Raw genomic sequence first — 17795 nt, forward strand, 5'->3', positions numbered from 1 at the left:
AGGCTATTTTCAGTACAATTCAGAAACCTCAACGTTCTTCAGTAGTTGTATATTTTTAATCTCCAGATTATCTGAAAAATCACAACAGGCACCATTTCAATGAAGCAGCACCACCCACAGGATCCATTAATGTCTTCATTTCAGGGCTCTGTTTGCACCAGAACACATATTATTTGTATGGTGCTCCCCCCCCCCCCCCAATTATCCCTTTATTGCCCTGCAAACAAAAACAAAATAAAGCAAAGGGGAACTCCCAATCAGCACCTCAAAATCTCCACTAGAGGAACCAACAGAGGCCTTAGTTCAGCACTTGAGCACATGCTAAACTCCCATTGACTACTTTGCTGAATTAGGGCTATAATGACAAGCAGTCAATGAAAAAATAAGAGCAGCCTATGATGTTCATAAAACAAAAACAAAACTATAGCCATCTAGGAATATCATGCTTGTCTCTATGCTTCACAGAATGGTCATTCATAACTTTATGGTGACAGCAGGAACCTAGATCTTCCTGCTCAAAAAGTACCACTTGAGCTGAAATAAAATCTCTATTTACTGTAAACTGTATAGATCTTAAGGTGCACAGTAGGGCAGTTCTGATTCTGTCCAATAGATGGCAGTAAACACAGCATAACTGTGTTGATATAAGCAAAAACAATGAGGTGTCCTTGTGGCACCTTAGAAACTAACAAATTTATTTGGGCATAAGTTTTCATGGGCTAGAACCCACTTCATCAGATGCATGGAGTGGAAAATACAGGAGCAGGTATAAATACATGAAAGGCTGGGAGTTGCCTTACCAAGTGTGAGGTCAGTCTAATGAGACAAATCAATTAACAGCAGGATATCAAGGGAGGAAAAATAACTTTAAAGTGGTAATGAGAGTGGCACATGTCAGACAGTTGACAAGAAGGTGTGAGTAACAGTAGGGGGAAATTAGTATTGGGGAAATTAGGTTTAGGTTTTGTAATGACCCAACTACTCCCAGTCTTTATTCAGGCCTAATGTAATGGTGTCCAGTTTGCAAATTAATTCCAGTTCTGCAGTTTCTCATTGGAGTCTGGTTTTGAAGTTTTTTGTTGAAGAATTGCCATTTTTAGGTCTGTTACTGAGTGACCAGAGAGACTGCAGTATTCTCCTACTAGTTTTTGAATGTTAGGATTCCGAATTTCAGATTTGTGTCCATTTATTCTTTTGCATAGAAACTGTCTGGTTTGGCCAACGTACATGGCAGAGGAGCATTGCTGGCACATGATGGCATATATCACATTGGTAGATGTGCAGGTGAACGAGCCCCTGATGGTGTGGCTGATATGGTTAGGTCCTATGATGGTGTCTCTTGAATAGATATGTGGACAGAGTTGGCACCGGGGTTTGTTGTAGGGTTTGGTTCCTGGCTTGGTGTTTTTGCTGTGTAGTGTGTAGTTGCTCGTGGAGTATTTGCTTCAGGTTGGAATAGTCTCTAAGGTGCCACAATGACTCCTCGTTGTTTTTGCTGATACAGACTAACACGGCTACCACTCTGAAACTTGTGTTGATATAGTATACTTATGCTTCTGTAAGGCATTTGACATATGACATGACATTCTGAACTAAAAAAAGAAAAAAGAGCATGATACAAAAGCAACGTAGCACAGATTAAATGGATTAAAAACTGGTTAATAGATTTAAATAAATCATTGTAAATAGCGAATCAACACCAATCGTGGGAAAGAGGGGCACAGATCTAGTGGGGTCTTGAAAGGATTTACTTTGGCCAAAGCTAATCATGTATTTACCAGTGATCTGGAAGAAAACACACAATGATCGCTGGTAAAATTTGCTGATGACACTAAAAAATGGTGGAGTGATAAATAACGATAGCAGCAGGTCAGCTATTTAAAGCAAATTGTATCAGTTGGCAAGGTAGGCTCCTTTTACCAAGAGTTTCTAGTACAGCAAAATACAGAGTCATATATCTAGGAACAGAGAATGTAGGTCAGGTTACATTTAAAAGATGGGAGACTATGCCCTGGTCTACACTATGAGTTTAGGTCGAATTTAGCAGCGTTAGGTCGATTTAACCCTGCACCTGTCCACACAATGAAGCCATTTTTGTCGACTTAATGGGCTCTTAAAATCAATTTCTGTACTCTTCCCCGACGAGGGGATTAACTCTTAAATTGACATCACTGGGTTGAATTTGGGGTGGTGTGGATGCAATTCGATAGCACTGGCCTCCAGGAGCTATCCCAGAGTGCTCCGTTGTGACCGCTCTGGACAGCATTCTCAACTCGGATGCACTGGCCAGGTAGACCAGAAAAGCCCCGCGAACTTTTGAATTTCATTTCCTGTTTGGCCAGTGTGGCATGCTGATCAGCACAGGTGACCGTGCAGATCTCATCAGCAGATGTGACCATGGAGTCCCAAATTTGCAAAAGACCTCCAGCATGGACCGAACGGGAGGTACTGGATCTGATCGCTGTATGGGGAGAAGAATCTGTGCTATCAGAACTCTGTTCCAAAAGACAAAATGCCAAAATATTTGAAAAAATCTCCAGGGCACGAAGGACAGAAGCTATAACAGGGACCCGCAGCAGTGCCGCATGAAACTTAAGGAGCTCAGGCAAGCCTATCAAAAAACCAAAAGAGGCCAACGCCCACTCAGGGTCAGACCCTCAGACATGCCACTTCTATGATGAGCTGCATGCAATTCTAGGGGGTGCCTCTACAACTACCCCACCCCTATTTGTGGACTTATGCAAGGGAGTCTCACGCAACAGGGATGAGGATTTTGGGGACAAAGAAGATGAGGAGGAGGTGGTTGAAGGAAGCACACACCAGGCAAATGGAGAAACCGTTCTCCCCGACAGCCAGGAACTGTTGATCACGCTGGAGACAGTACCCTCCCAACCCGGGCTTCTGGACCTTGAAGGCAGAGAAGGCACCTCTGGTGAGTCTGCCTTTGTAAATATAATAAACAGTTTAAAAGCAAGTGTGTTTAATGATTAATTTGCCCTGAAGACTTGGGATGCATTCACGGCCAGTACAGCTACTGGAAAAGTCTATTAATGTGTCTGGGCATGGAGCAGAAATCCTCCAGGGACATCTTAATGAAGCTCTCCTGGAGGTACTCCGAAAGCCTTTGCAAAAGGTTTCTGGGGAGGGCAGCCTTATTGTATCCTCCATGGTAGGACACTTTACCATGGGAGGTCAGTAGCACGTAGTCTGGAATCATTGCCTAAGAAAGCATGGCAGCGTATGGTCCTGGTGTTTGCTGACATTCAAGCAACATCTGTTCTTTATCTCTCTCTGTTATCCTCAGGAGAGTGATATCATTCATGGTCACCTGGTTGAAATAGGGGAATTTTATTAAGGGGACAGTCAGAGGTGGCCGTTCCTGCTGGGCTCTTTGCCTGTGGCTGAAAAGAAATCATCCCCACTGTTAGCCATGCAGTGGGGGGAAGGGGAAGCGATCATCCCAGAAAACTGGGTGTGTGGGGGGGAGGGTTAGTTGAGATTTTTTTGGAAAAAAATTGATATTTCAAAAAAAAGCATCGAAGTAGATATCATGGGAAAAATCAGAACTTTTTTAGACTTCCTTACACTCCACACTCTTCCCCCATTTTTCTGTTCTCTTTTTATTACTTATTCCCACCTAAACCAGGGGGGCGTCCTACTAATGTAGATTGAAATAATCCTGTCATGTATTACAACAAATTTATATTTTATAATTGATATATTCTTCTGAATTATACCTACTTGATTCATTTTTTTTCATACACACACACACACACACACAATAGTGTACGTTGTGTAATTTTTTATTTTTTTTTTTAAAGTTCAGATAACTGAGATAAGGGGCAGGATGAAACATAACCAACTGAGTGGAGCACAGAAATGTAAACTGGCAGAAGAAACAAAAAACTAGTGAAATTTTCCAAAATCTTCCAAAGCTGATATTTTTCAAAGCAAATCCATCAGAAGCAACATCTTCTCTCAGTAGCACAGACATTGTTCCAAAACCTGTAGGTGTTTCAGAGATTGACCCTTCTTCTATTGATGAAACAAACACCATTCCAGAACATGTGGATGTCTCAGAGACTGTAACTGATCATCCTACTCCTGGTAGTAAAACAGACATTGTTCTAGAAGGTGTGGATGTGTCAGAGACTAAACCTGTTCATGCTGTAAATAATAGGAGAAAAGATCCTAGTATGTGGGTTGATTTCAGTACCGATGATATAGCTTACTGGATAAATCGTGGACCAAATGACTGTCAACACCACACTGGGCCATTTGAGAAATCATGTTGGACTTTTACCAATGGCAAACAAACAAGATATTGTCCACAAAAAAATATTTTTTGGCATCAAAGCCAATGGTGAGAAATACACAGGAGAATGACTACTGTATTCACCATCAACAGGTTCTGTGTACTGTTCTGTTTGCAAACTTTTTGCATATAAACATCCCGGTTTGCTGCAGATGGATTTAGTGACTGGTAGAATACTGCTTTAATTGAACAACATGAAAATAGCACTACTCCCAGAGATTCAAATGTTGAAATATATAAATCGAAGACAGGGCTTTGGATTGACAGAAAAATTGGAAGAACAAATTAAAGGGGAGCGTGAATACTGGCAACATATCTTGCAGCATGTTATAGCTGTTATTCAAACATTAGCTGAACGTGGTCTGCCTTTCTGGGGATCAAATTACACATTTGGATCTTTGCAGAATGGAAATTGCTTGGGATTGTTGGAGCTTGTGGCTCAGTTTGACTCATTTTTAGCAGGTCATATCTCAAAATATGGGAATGCTGGCAAAGGTAACCCATCATACTTATCCAAGACAATACGTGATGAACTCATTGGTCTAATAAATGACAAAGTTTGTTCAGCTATTGTGGATGAAATAAGTACTGCTGTGTACTTCAGTTTATCTGTCGACTCGACACCTGATCTTTCACATATTGATCAATTGAGTATTGTACTAAGATATGTGTCTCCCACAGATGGAAAACCAGTTGAACTATTTATAACATTCCTCAATTTGAAAAGCCACATTGGTGAAGAAATGGCAAATCAAGTACTGCATTATCTGTGCCAACTTTGCAAAATAGATTTCTCAAAGTGCAGAGGTCAATCTTATGACAATGCTGCCAACATGTCAGGGCGTTATCAAGGAATGCAGAAGCTTTTAGAACAGAACAAATATGCCATATTCATACCATCTGCTGCACACTCTCTCAATCTTGTTGGCCGCGGTGCTGTTGAATGTTGTCCAGTGGCAGTAAGTTTTTTCTCAACAGTCCAGTTACTTTATACATTTTTCTCTGCCTCAACACTCCGATGGGCAGTTCTTAAAATATATTTGGGCAATGATCGTGTGTTGAAATCTCTTTCTAATACTCGCTGGGAGGCACATGTAGTGTCAACAAGTGCAATTCTGGAGTCCTACTCAAAGATTGTGGATGCATTAGAAAGTATAGCTGAAGACCAATCACAAAAGGGAGAAACTATACGTGAGGCAGAAAACACTGCAAACAAGATGCAAGAACTAGTTTGTATTCATGTTGACCAAGTGGAATGAAATTTTACAACATTTTTACCACACAAGTCAAGCTCTCCAAGAAAAAGAATTGGATTTGAAAACATGTGCAGCCCTCCGTCAATCATTAGCAGACCACGTACACACTTTGAGGAATGATTCTGAAAGATTTGAAGACATATCAAAAGATATCTTGCCTGATACTGCAAAGAAGCCCAGTCCCACAAGCGAATCAGGAAAAAACAAGCAAATGATAGCAGTGCAACAGAAACAGCTTTGAATCCTAGAGACAAATTTCACGTATCTACGTACTACGCTATAATTGATACACTTGTAGCTCATATGAAGAGGAGAGGTGAAGCGTACAAAGAAGTATCAAGTAGATTTTCTTTTCTAAATGATATGGACTTATCTGATGAACAATATTCACAAGGTTCCCAAAAGCTAGTTGTCTCACCCTGTTGACTTGAACATGAATCTCGGTGGAGAAGTATAGCAGTTCCACTGTTATATGCGTGCAAAGTTTAATGAAACAGGAAAAATGAAATTCAGTCACATTGATCTTCATGACACAATGAAAGACAGAATACAATGTGTATTTCCAAATGTAGAGATCGCACTACGTATTTTTCTAACATTGATGAATACTAACTGCACTGCAGAAGACTCTTTCTCAGCTGAAAAGATTAAAAAACCGTCAGAGAACAACAAAGTCATAGAATCATAGAATCATAGAATATCAGGGTTGGAAGGGACCTCAGGAGGTCATCTAGTCCAACCCCCTGCTCAAAGCAGGACCAATTCCCAATTTTTGCCCCAAATCCCTAAATGGCCCCCTCAAGGATTGAACTCACAACCCTGGGTTTAGCAGGCCAGTGCTCAAACCACTGAGCTATCCCTCCAAGACAGACTTGATTCACTTTCCCTATTGTATATGGAAGCGGACATGCTTCATCGAGTCAGCTTTGCAAAATTCTGGATAAGTTCATCAATCAGAAAATCTAGAAATAAACTATTTTAATTTCAGCATACATGTAAGTTTTGTGTCATTTCGAAAAAATAAAATTTTCTTTTATGGTATAGTATTGTTTTTATTTTGAATTACACATGGGGGGGGCACCATAATCTTTTCAGTGCTTAGGGCCTCTAAAGGTCTTAATCCAGCCCTGCACAGACCACCACTGCAGCCCCTGTGTAACCAACCACCCTCCTCCCAAAGTTCAATAGCCTCCTCACCCAGATGCCTAAGAACACGAGGGGGGCTGAGGGCGGGGAAGCAAGGCTCCGGGCACCCAACCACTCCACCCCAAAGGACTGCCCAAGCAACAGAAGGCTGGCATTCAATAAAGTTGTGAAGTGCAGTGTGGCCTTGTCCTTCCCTCCTCCCCCCCCACCCCACCCAGTGCTTCCCTCCTCCCCAACCCCTCCCAGGCTACCTTGGCAGTTATCCCCCTATTTGTGCGATGAATTAATAAAGAATGCATGAATTTGAAACAATGACTTTATTGGCTCTGCAAGCGGTGATTGAAGCGGGAAGGGGAGGGCGGTTGGTTTACAGGGAAGTAGAGTTAACCAAGGGAGCAGGTTTTCATCAAGGAAAACAAACAGAACTGTCACACTGTAGCCTGGCCAGCCATGAAACTGGTTTTCAAAGCTTCTCTGATGTGCAGCGTGCCCTGCTGTGCTCTTCTAGTCACCTTGGTGTCTGGCTGCGCATAATCAGCAGCCAGGCGATTTGCCTTAACCTCCCACCCCGCCATAAACGTCTCCCCCTTACTCTCACAGATATTGTGGAGCACACAGCAAGCAGTAATAACAATGGGAATACTGGCTTCACTGAGGTCTAACCAAGTCAGTAAACTGCGCCAGCGTGCTTTTGAACGTCCAAATGCATATTCTACCACCATTCTGCACTTGCTCAGCCTATAGTTGAACAGCTCCTTACTACTGTCCAGGATGCCTGTGTATGGCTTCATGAGCCATGGCATTAAGGAGTAGGCTGGGTCCCCAAGGATAACTATAGGCATTTCAACATCCCCAACAGTCATTTTCTGGTCTGGAAAGTAAGTCCCTTGCTGCAACTCTTCAGATAGACCAGAGTTCCTGAAGATGTGAGTGTCTTGTACTTTTCCTGGCCATCCCATGCTGATGTTGGTGAAACGTCCTTTATGATCCACCAGTGCTTGCAGCACCATTGAAAAGTACCCCTTTTGGTTTATGTACTGGCTGCCTTGGTGCTCCGGTCCCAAGATAAGGATATGCGTTCCGTCTATCGCCCCACCACAGTTAGGGAATCCCATTGCAGCAAAGCCATCCACTAGGACCTACATATTTCCCAGAGTCACTACCCTTGATAGCAGCAGCTCAGTGATTGCGTTGGCTACTTGGATCACAGAGTCCCCACAGTAGATTTGCCCACTCCAAAATGGATTCCCGACTGACCAGTAGCTGTCTGGCGTTGCAAGCTTCCAGAGGGCTATCACCACTCACTTCTGAACTGTGAGGGCTGCTCTCGTCTTGGTATTCTTGTGCTTTAGAGCAGGGGAAAAGCAAGTCACAAAGTTCCATGAAAGTGTCCTTATGCATGCGAAAGTTTTGCAGCCACTGGGAATCATCCCAGACCTGCAATGCTATGCAGTCCCACCAGTCTGTGCTTTTTTCCCAGGCTCAGAATCAGAGTTCCACGGCGATAACCTGCGCCATTACCACCATGAGTCCAGACTGCCAGGGCCCATGCTTTGAGAGAAGTCTGTGTCCATGTCCTCATCACTCTTGTCACCGCATTGCCGTCACGTCCTCGCCTGCTTCTGCAGGTTCTGGTTCTGCATATACTGCATGATAATGCGCGAGGTGTTTACAATGCTCATAACTGCCACGGTGATCTGAGCAGGCTCCATCCTTGCCGTGGTATGGTGTCTGCAGGAGAGCAGAGTTGCAGGGGAAGCAGTGGTTGGATGACTAGTTTTGCAGACCTACTGCACGGTCTGCAGCCAGGACACAACAGCTGAGCGGGCTGCACGCTTGCCTTGGTATCGCGAGACAGGAGCAGGAGAGCAGAGTTGCAGCGGAAGCAGTGGATGACAACAGTCATATAGACAATTTGCGAGACCACCAGGAGAGCAGAGTGGTAGCGGAAGCGGTGGTCAGAAGATCAGTTTTTCCAACCTACTGCAGTGTCTTCTCCCAGAGCAGGAGAGCAGAGTGGCAGCGAAAACAGTCGTTCAATGATGACTATTAGCAGTCCTACTGCACCGTGTGCTGAAAGCATTAGGGCGCCCGCACGGAAAAAAGGTGCAAAACGATTGTCTGCAGTTGCTTCCACGGAGGGAAGGGCAACTGATGACATATACCCAAAACCACCCACGACAATGTTTTTACCCCATCAGGCATTGGGAGCTCAATTCAGAATTCCACTGGGCGACGGAGACTGCAGGACCTGTGGGATAGTTACCCACAATGCAACACTCTGAAAGTCGATGCTTGCCTCGGTACTGTGGACGCACTTCGCTGCGTTTATTGGGGACACACAATCGACTGTATAAAATTGCTTTGTAAAAAATCGACTTCTATAAATTCAACCTAATTTCGTAGTGGAGACATACCCTATATCTTCACATGCAGTGACACTGAAAAGAACTTAGGGATCCTGATGGACAACCAGCTGAACATGAACTCCCAGAGCACTGCTGTAGCTAAGAGAGCAAATGGGATCCTGGGACATATAAGCAAAAGATTATGGAAACAGAAATGGCGAGGTAGTCGTACCTCTGAATACAACATTACTGAGACCAATACTGGAGTACTGTATCCGCTTCTTGTGTCTACACTTTAAAAAAAATGTTTACAAATTGGAAAGGGTTCTGAAAAAGTCTGCAAGAATGATTTGATGACTGGAAAACATGAGTTAAAAATGAGAGATGGAAGACGCTCACTCTATTTAGGGTATGTCTTCACTAGGAACGTTAAATCATTGCCGCAGTAGTGCTTTAGCATGGCTGTGTAGTCGCTGCACCAGTGCTGGGAGAGAGCTTCTCCCAGCCTCTCCCAGCACTCTGAAAAACCCACCTCCATGAGGGGAGTAGCTATCAGCACTTGGAACATAATGCACCAGCACTGGGAACTGTCTACACTGGCACTTTACAGCGCTGAAACTTGCAGCATTCGGGGTGTGGGGGGGGTGTTTTTTCAAATCCCTGAGCGAGAAAGTTGTAGCGCTGTAAAGTGGCAGTGTAGGCAAGGCCTTAGTTTCTCCAAGAGTTAAGAGGTGATTTGCTCACAATCTACAAGTATGTACGTGGATGAAGAGATTTCTGATAGTTGTGGGCTCTTTAATGGAGCAGAAAAAGGCATAATAAGATTCAGTCATTGGAAGCTGAAGGTAGACAAATTCAGACTAGAAATAAAACACACGTGTTTAACAGTGAGGGTAGTTAACCATTGGAACAACTTACCTAAGGACTTGGTGGATTCTCCATCACTTGAAGTCTGTAAATCAAGACTGGATATATTTCTAAAAGGCATGTTATTTCTCAAACAGGAATGGTAATTGCTGGCTGACGTTCTATGGCCTGTGTATGCAGAAGGTCAAATTAGATGATTTTAATGGTCATAAGGTCCTTTCTGAGCTTAAAATCTATGAATCTATGCACAGTAGTCTATTACAGTAGTATATTTAAAGCCAATATTATATTCCATTGTATTCACAAGGAATAGGGGAAGAGAGAGCCTCTAGGGTTCCGTGTTAAATAGCAATGACGTTTTAGAGTTACATTAAAAATGTAAAATTACATTTCCCAAGTGTTACAATGTGGTTGTGAAAATGGAGATGTTTCACTCCAGATAACTCTGGGTGACACTGTACTCTGGATTTTCAAACAGAACTCCCTGTTCAGTGGAGACGTGTTCTATTGAGTGGATGGGAAAGTATGGCCCTTGGGCTCATCTATCCTTACAGCGCTGCTCTGCTGTCAGCATAGGTACTCTACCTCCCGAGAGGCGGTAGCTCTGTCGACAGGAGAAGCCCTCCCGTAGATATAGCACTGTCTATACTGGAAGTTAGGTCTGTATAACTATGTTGTTTAGGGGTGTGGAAAATCCACACTCCTGAGTGATGCAATTATATCAACATAAATTTGTAGTGCAGACCAGGGCTTATTTCTTATCTCACACCAGTTTTTCACTTGTGTCATTCTGACCTCAGTTTAGTTATGGCTGATTCTCACCGGTTCGTGACAGAAGAATCAGGTCTGCAGAGCACAGCTTTAAAAGCTGAGAGTTGGCTGGCACTGTGCTTATTGGAAGATGAATATTCAGTCTCAAAGAGGGCAGTGTTGATAACTATCAGGATTTGGGGCATTTTTCTCAGCTATTGGAGTCATTTAATTACATGAAAATTTCAGCTTTCTTGTATTTAAAAAAAAAAAAAAAAAGTGTCTAGCCCTCATGGTTGTGGACCAAAGCTTGAAAATGTGAACCCTAAAGGCTCAAACTCCAGAGGGCAAATAAAAAGACCCTATGGCTTCAAAATCATGACTTTTTTTTTTTAAATAAAAAAAATACAATCTCAATTTATGGGGCTTGATTGATATTTGGTTGGAAATATAGAGATGGCAACTGAAAGACTAAAGTTATGGAACTACTGTGGGGACCCCAAAAGGGATTTCATTTCTTGTTGGTATGTGCTGAACATAGTACTTTTGAAGGCCTTGTAATACTTTATTTTACAATCCAGTGTGAAATCTAAATTGTACGGGTTCCCTTAGAAAATTTTCCAGTGCTGTTCATAAGAAATAATAGCCAAGTGCAGTATTTGAAAGTTCATTTGAAAGAATTTACTGCAGTTGATTATTTTGACTTTTCCAATATTACCACCTTTGAGGTTCGTGGCTAACCTTTACTAGAGGTCCCTTGTGAGCTCTTATCAGACATACATTCATTTTTTTAATGGCACAAAGGCATTCTTATTGAGGACCAGAAGAAAAGCTGAGTGGTTTCCATATACATGGCAGAGATTTATACCTCTGGGAAGAAAATACAAAGAAAACTGGTGAAAAGTAAGAAAGGGGAGGAAGAGTAGTTAGGAGACAACGAAATATAGTTGTGAGTTAATACACTGGAAAAAACACTGACACATCTCCCATGTCATGCAACTGGGGAAGAATTTGCTATATATTTACAGAGTACACAGTAAGAGAGAAACAGGTACATTGGAAAAAGAAGGGTCAATATTACATACTGAAGTAGTTGAAGATATCAATCACCTACCAAATTTTAGCATATACTAAGCACATAATAATTAGAAGGCCATATCCTAAACTGGAGTAAACTAGTGTGGCTCCATTGACTTCAACGGAAGGCATGGTACTAGCCAATTTAAGCCTTTCTGAAGAACAAACCTAAAGATGCTAATCACCATGATATCAAAGCAATATCTTACTGCTGACACATTCTTTAATGAGATGGTGTAAGTTTCAAACTTAAGGGTGGTGAAAAGAAAGGTGGTTCTACCAGAATGACTCTGTGATTGAGAACAGAATTAGACAAACAGTGGAAAGTTCATTCAGAAGGAAAGAAAATTAACGTCTATGTTAAGAGCAAATTTCTCAGTGCCATGATGATATTTTAGGGAAAGACCAATCTCTCTTTGTAGCTTTCCAAAGCGTCCCAGAAAATGAAGTGAGTCGGGGAGAGATTGATAAAGAAGAACTGGAGGGGAAAGAGAAATCTGAAGGTAAAGGAGGAAGGAATATTACAGATTTAAAGAGAGAGAGGGAGACAGAGACAAAGGTTTGATGCAGAACTTCACCATTTTCAGGTTGCATCAAAGTTTCCCAAAATATGAATTTTGACCATGAAACAGTGTGGTGTATATAAAGTGACCATACATCCAGGTGTTATAGAGACAGGTTTGCTTTTTCATATGATGTCATAGGAACTTCCTTTGAAACACCTGAAGATTTCACTTTCTTATAACTACAAAATGTTATGATATGACATATTACATATCATATCATAGATATGACAGATAATACAATCACATGCAGTATCTTTGGGGACCATATTGTATGACATTTATAAACATTCTGTACACATTGTGGGCCAGGCACTGTATTCAGCTCCATGGGAGGAATGCTCATCTAGGAGCTAAAGACAGGGTATGCACAGGTGATTTCTACAGTTCATGAGACAAACATTCCCAGAAAAATACCATTCCTGAGGCTGTTGGCACGTACTTGGTCAAACAGGCACCAGAAGCCCAAGGAGAATAGAAAAAAAAATGGCTTTTGGCATAAAAAGCTGGTTTAAACAGAGTTAGGGCCTTTATTTTAATCCAGCGAATGGATAGAACCTTTTGTCTAAAGGGAAGGCAGGGGGAGGGGGGAGCTCTGCTGAAGGACTTTGGTTCCCTTATGTGAAAGATGGACTATTTCTGCTATGTTTAGCGTGTGTTTAAATTCTTGTATTAATGTTATGTGTCTGTGTTTTAGATGTAAGCAGGGTCTGAATGAGCTCTCTTCTGACAGCTTCAGGAGCACACTCTATTTACATGAACACATCTGCTCTGCTTAGGTAGCCAGCAGACAGAGCAGTGTTGCCCAAAGTGATCAACTTTGGCTGGTGTTGGGTTACAAATCACTTTATTACTGAATGCAGGGATAGTGAAATGTTGTTATCAATGTGGTTATCTTTATTGTCTGAGTAAGCACAGTTCTGCTGCACTTTAACCTTCCCTGATTGAGGGGGCCACCCTCAACTGAAAGGAGCTCGCTAAGCCAGGGACTTGAATGCCAGACCCCTGTGAAAGTAAGAGGGGTGGGGACAGGTGTCCCTGCCAAGAGGTATGGGCCTAGTGCAGAGCCCCAGGCATGGTTTAACCTGCCCCGCCTCTGTTCAAAGACAGAGCTAAGTAAGGCTCCGTTAAGAGTCTTTTGTTTTGTTAAGTACTCACTAGAGCTGAAATCACTTGTGGTGGGACAGCGTTTCTGCCCAGCCTGCTTCAGCAATGAAGTTCACCCATGGGAAGCCGACAATTGCTGAGAGCTGAAAAAATCACTGAGAGTTGGGGGGAACTTCAAGCAACTGACCTGAAGAGGTCACCATACAGAAGCAGGTGGCAGCAGAAGGCGACTGTGTGCAGCGCAGCAGCCTGTAGGGTGGCCAGGGGAGTGGAACAGCAGCTGGCTGGGTGGCCAGTGGAGTGGCGAGCTGCTAGCAAGGCAACCTGGCACAGCGGAATGGAGGCCAGTGGAGTGGAACGGCGGAGCTGGGAGTGACTGGTGTGGCAGCCAGCCAGAACAAGTGCTCAGATGGTGGAGCAAGCAAGGCCCCTCTGCCCCCTGCTCCCTCCCCCAGTGATCAACCTCCCAGTGGGAGGTGAATTTACAAGATGCACCTCTGAACCCTGGGTCCTCACTGACCAAGGACAATTCCTGTGAGTGGGGTGTGGTGAGAGAGCAGAGAGGGGTATTGTAAAGGAAATCTTGGTTGTAGAACTCAAGAACATGAGGCAGAAGACACTGCTGCACACACTCTGGGATGGGTGTCCTGCTCACGGTTTTATGTTTATGAATCCTTCATGTGGCATTTTCCCTAACTAATGTCCGGTGACTTACTTTCTTTCATTAAAAGTTTCTTTCCTACACTCAAACTCTGCATACGAGAGGGGAAGTACTGCCTCTTAGAGGTGCCCAGGCATAGTTTGTGTAATTTTCCCAAGTCACCAATTGGGGGATCAAGCCAGTTCGGTGTTGTACTGTTGAAAAGGAACCCCTAGATGTAGAACCCAGCCCTGATTGCTGCTGACTCCACCTGGCAGAAGGGTTACATAAATATTCTCCACTTGTGAGGACTGTCTGGTCACCGATAAGAACACTGTGATTGTCCTTAGATGGAAGCCAAAGAGCACAGGCCAAAAGATTGTCAGACCAGCTTGGGGAGAATCACAATGAGATCCAAGGGGATTGCAGCCTAAAATACCCAGTGGTGGGTGCATGGGTGGGTGTGGGTGTGGGTGAAGAGAAATGGCAAATGAAGTAGATAATATCAAAGCTGTTCTTTTGCTCAAAATGAACAATAAGATTTGTTCTGTGGTTCATAAGAAACTTCACTTAGGGCTCTTAAGTTACTGGGGTGGGGGAAATCCTTCTTTCTGAGAAATATGCACAGTGTGGTATTGATTTAGAAGCTAACGATAGAGACACCGATATACATTTTTTAAAACCACATTTTTGTCTTTTGTACGAGTATTTCATAACCCTAAAAACATATTGCCTCAAAAGTCCCCCTGGCTTTTTTATTCTGAAAATATTGACACCTTAGAATGATGAATGTATCTTGTATCGGTTATGATTTGTTTTCTGTGTATTGCATCTTTAAATCTAGGAAAGACCTACTTCCTGTAGCAGAAGCAGCTACCATGTAGTCTGCTACCAAGGAGAGAAACACACTGTGCTCTCTCTCATTGAGACTTTTGTTCATTTGTGTTTTCCTTGGGGCTTGTCTACACTGGCACTTTACAGCGCTGCAACTTTCCTCGCTCAGGAGTCTGAAAAAACACCCCGAGTGCTGCAAGTCTCAGTGCTGCAACGTGCCAATATAGACAGTGCACCAGCACTGGGAGCTACACCCCACATGGAGGTGGTTTTTTAGAGCGCTGGGAGACCTCTCTCCCAGCAACGTGCTGCGACTACACAAGCCATGTTAAAGCGCTGCCCTTGCAGCGCTTTAACGTTGCCAGTGAAGACGTGCCCTTAATCAGACACACAGGATTTTACACCTTAAAGTATGTGCGTATGGAAACATAGCAAACAGCACTGCAACCTCCTAGAAACTGTGTCTCGGCCATTTTACATGTTATCGGTCTTTAATACTCGAAAATAGTACTTCTTAAAAAGAAGCTAAAAACGGTGTCAAATTCCTGTGAAATTATTTCTCTACTTAGCATGGTATAAAACCTTTTGGGGAATGCATTTTTAAGACACTGCTACATCTGATTATAAGCTTAAATTTAAGAAGATAATATATACTTTACCAAGTGTTATACTTTAGCACTAAACAAGTGATAAAGTATAATCCTATTCTATGTAAATAGCCAGATTATGAAGTAGATCTACTCCTGAATTGATCAAGCATATTCTTGTTCCTCTTTTAAGACTTTTGATTGGCTTTATTTATGTTATTGTAAATATGGTGTGCTTTTCGGAGTTGCATTGTACAAACAACCCATGAAAACCTGAAATAAATGGAAAGTAGAGTAAATCTATTTAATCTGGCTAAAATCAGATGTAGTATCAGTTTAATGCCCAATACATCCTCTGTGGGATTATAGTAGTCATCATTAAAAGGTCAGTTATGCCCCATTCTGTGTATAGGTGACCACATATATTTCACATACCATGGAAAGGAAATTGTTGGCAAATACTGACTTTTTAATGGCAAGCAGTATTGCCTAGTGGTGATGGATTCGCTACTCTAATAAATTCCCAAGTTTTTTCCCCCACAGTTAAGATTCAGGAGGAGGCATAGTGACAAATCATTACATATTTTACCACTGCAAAATCTGCTTTCCAGATTATAAAAAGTATCTTAACAAGGGAGTTTGGTGAAGTCTGTAATTAAAAAGAGTCAGCAACATTCTTTTGCTTATGTCCATGTATGCATTCACACAGTCTGATATTCTCCTGAAGTTTCTATCTCCCTGACCTCTGGTTCCTTTTCATCCTTTTAGTGGATTCTGCTTCTCAAGGAAATAAATACTCTGTTACCACCGCAGTACCGTAATGCTATAAAACTATTCCCTAACAAGCCACTTTACTGATGCTGAGTGCTACTTACACCTGGAATGTTTAAAATAACAAAATAAAACAACTTCGGAAAAAACACACTGTATACAAGAGAAAGAGGACTTGCCTGTACCCTGTGGGTCAGTTCCTTCTGCCACACAGCTTTCCAAAATCTCTGATTTCACAGTGATGCATTCTGGAAGCTAACATGATCATACCAGAGCTGCTCAGACCTGGGGCTCTCAAAAGAATTCTTACAAGATTAGGTTTTTGTCAAGTGCTCTGGTTGAGGGTGCATTTAATGCACATGAAGAGGACACTCATTTTCTTTACATTGCACCTTGAAGGCCTGGAGTTGTGAACTTCATTATTACAGCCTCCCTTCCTTACCCTGATTTGCATATACTAAATTTACTGTTTGAAATTGACAATTTAGGTCCACTAGAGAAGAAGTCATTTTGTGAAAGCAATGTCCTTAACAGGCTTCTTTATTTAAAGGGCAGGCTTCACTCTGTACCCTTCCACTGCCTATTACCTCCCACCCCTTTTCAGTTAGTTCTATAACCAAACTTTCTAAATCCATCGACATTGCAAAATGTTACCAAGTTATCTTATTCCACTACATGCAATTAGCACACTGAAATCACTGCAACTGAGGTGACTAACTTGTGGAAGATGTTTCTTTTGTTCACTTGGATGGGCCCGGGGAGAGCAGATCACCAGAAACATCAGCAACGATTAGGAACAGTCTGACAAAACCTTCTAAAATTTTAAGTACTCTGTACTATAAACAAACAGAATCAGACCTCCCATAAGGATAAAGCGTGGCCACAATTTTCCATTTTTTCCCTTGAGTCTAGAGTTTAGTTATGTGTATTAGTTCATTACTTCCTCTTTTGTAATTTTGCAAACCAGAACGTGTTCCTTACTGCCATGGGACACTTCCTTTCTCCTGCTGTCATAGTGCTACATAGGCACTAACAGGGAAATTGGAGTTGGATCTCTTTGGTATTAAAGAGCAGAGATACCAGCAGGCAGGGCCATCCTTAGGCATACTCAGCTGCATAGACAACCATGAAATTTGGGGCACCAAACTACCCCAAATTTCATGGTGCCCTAGGCAGCTGCATGAGCGGCCGCCACTGTTTTCCCCAGGAATTGAAATGGGGGCGGGGGGAGGGGGGATGTCAGGGCCTATGAGCGGTGAGACCATTAGGGTGAAGGTGGTTCTATGGCACCATAGTAAAAACTGAAAAATGTTTCATGATCATTTTATGAGATTTAACTCATGTTTTAAAATCACAAAAATTAAAGTTGTCTAACCAAGCCTTCTATGAAGCACTACATCGACATCCTTCTTGTTATAATTTTGCACAACTCTGTTAATGAACTTCTTGAATGCAATGCGTTCATCCTTGGTGGCTTCTCATGTCTCCGGTACTTCCAGTCCTTCAATTGATATGCTCATTAGATCATTCACAT

General features: G+C 42.4%; 1 long non-coding RNA gene across 1 annotated transcript in view; it reads right to left on the reverse strand.

Moving 5' to 3' along the window:
• Positions 1 to 17795, reverse strand: part of LOC142071223 (uncharacterized) — a 43759-nt gene that overhangs the window by 21953 nt on the left and 4011 nt on the right. The window contains exon 2 of the long non-coding RNA XR_012667288.1: positions 9984 to 10100. This is a non-coding gene — a long non-coding RNA (uncharacterized LOC142071223). The remainder of the gene's footprint in view (positions 1 to 9983; positions 10101 to 17795) is intronic.

This window comes from Caretta caretta, chromosome 2 (genome assembly GCF_965140235.1).
Source record: "Caretta caretta isolate rCarCar2 chromosome 2, rCarCar1.hap1, whole genome shotgun sequence".
NCBI classification, from domain to species: Eukaryota; Metazoa; Chordata; order Testudines; family Cheloniidae; genus Caretta; species Caretta caretta.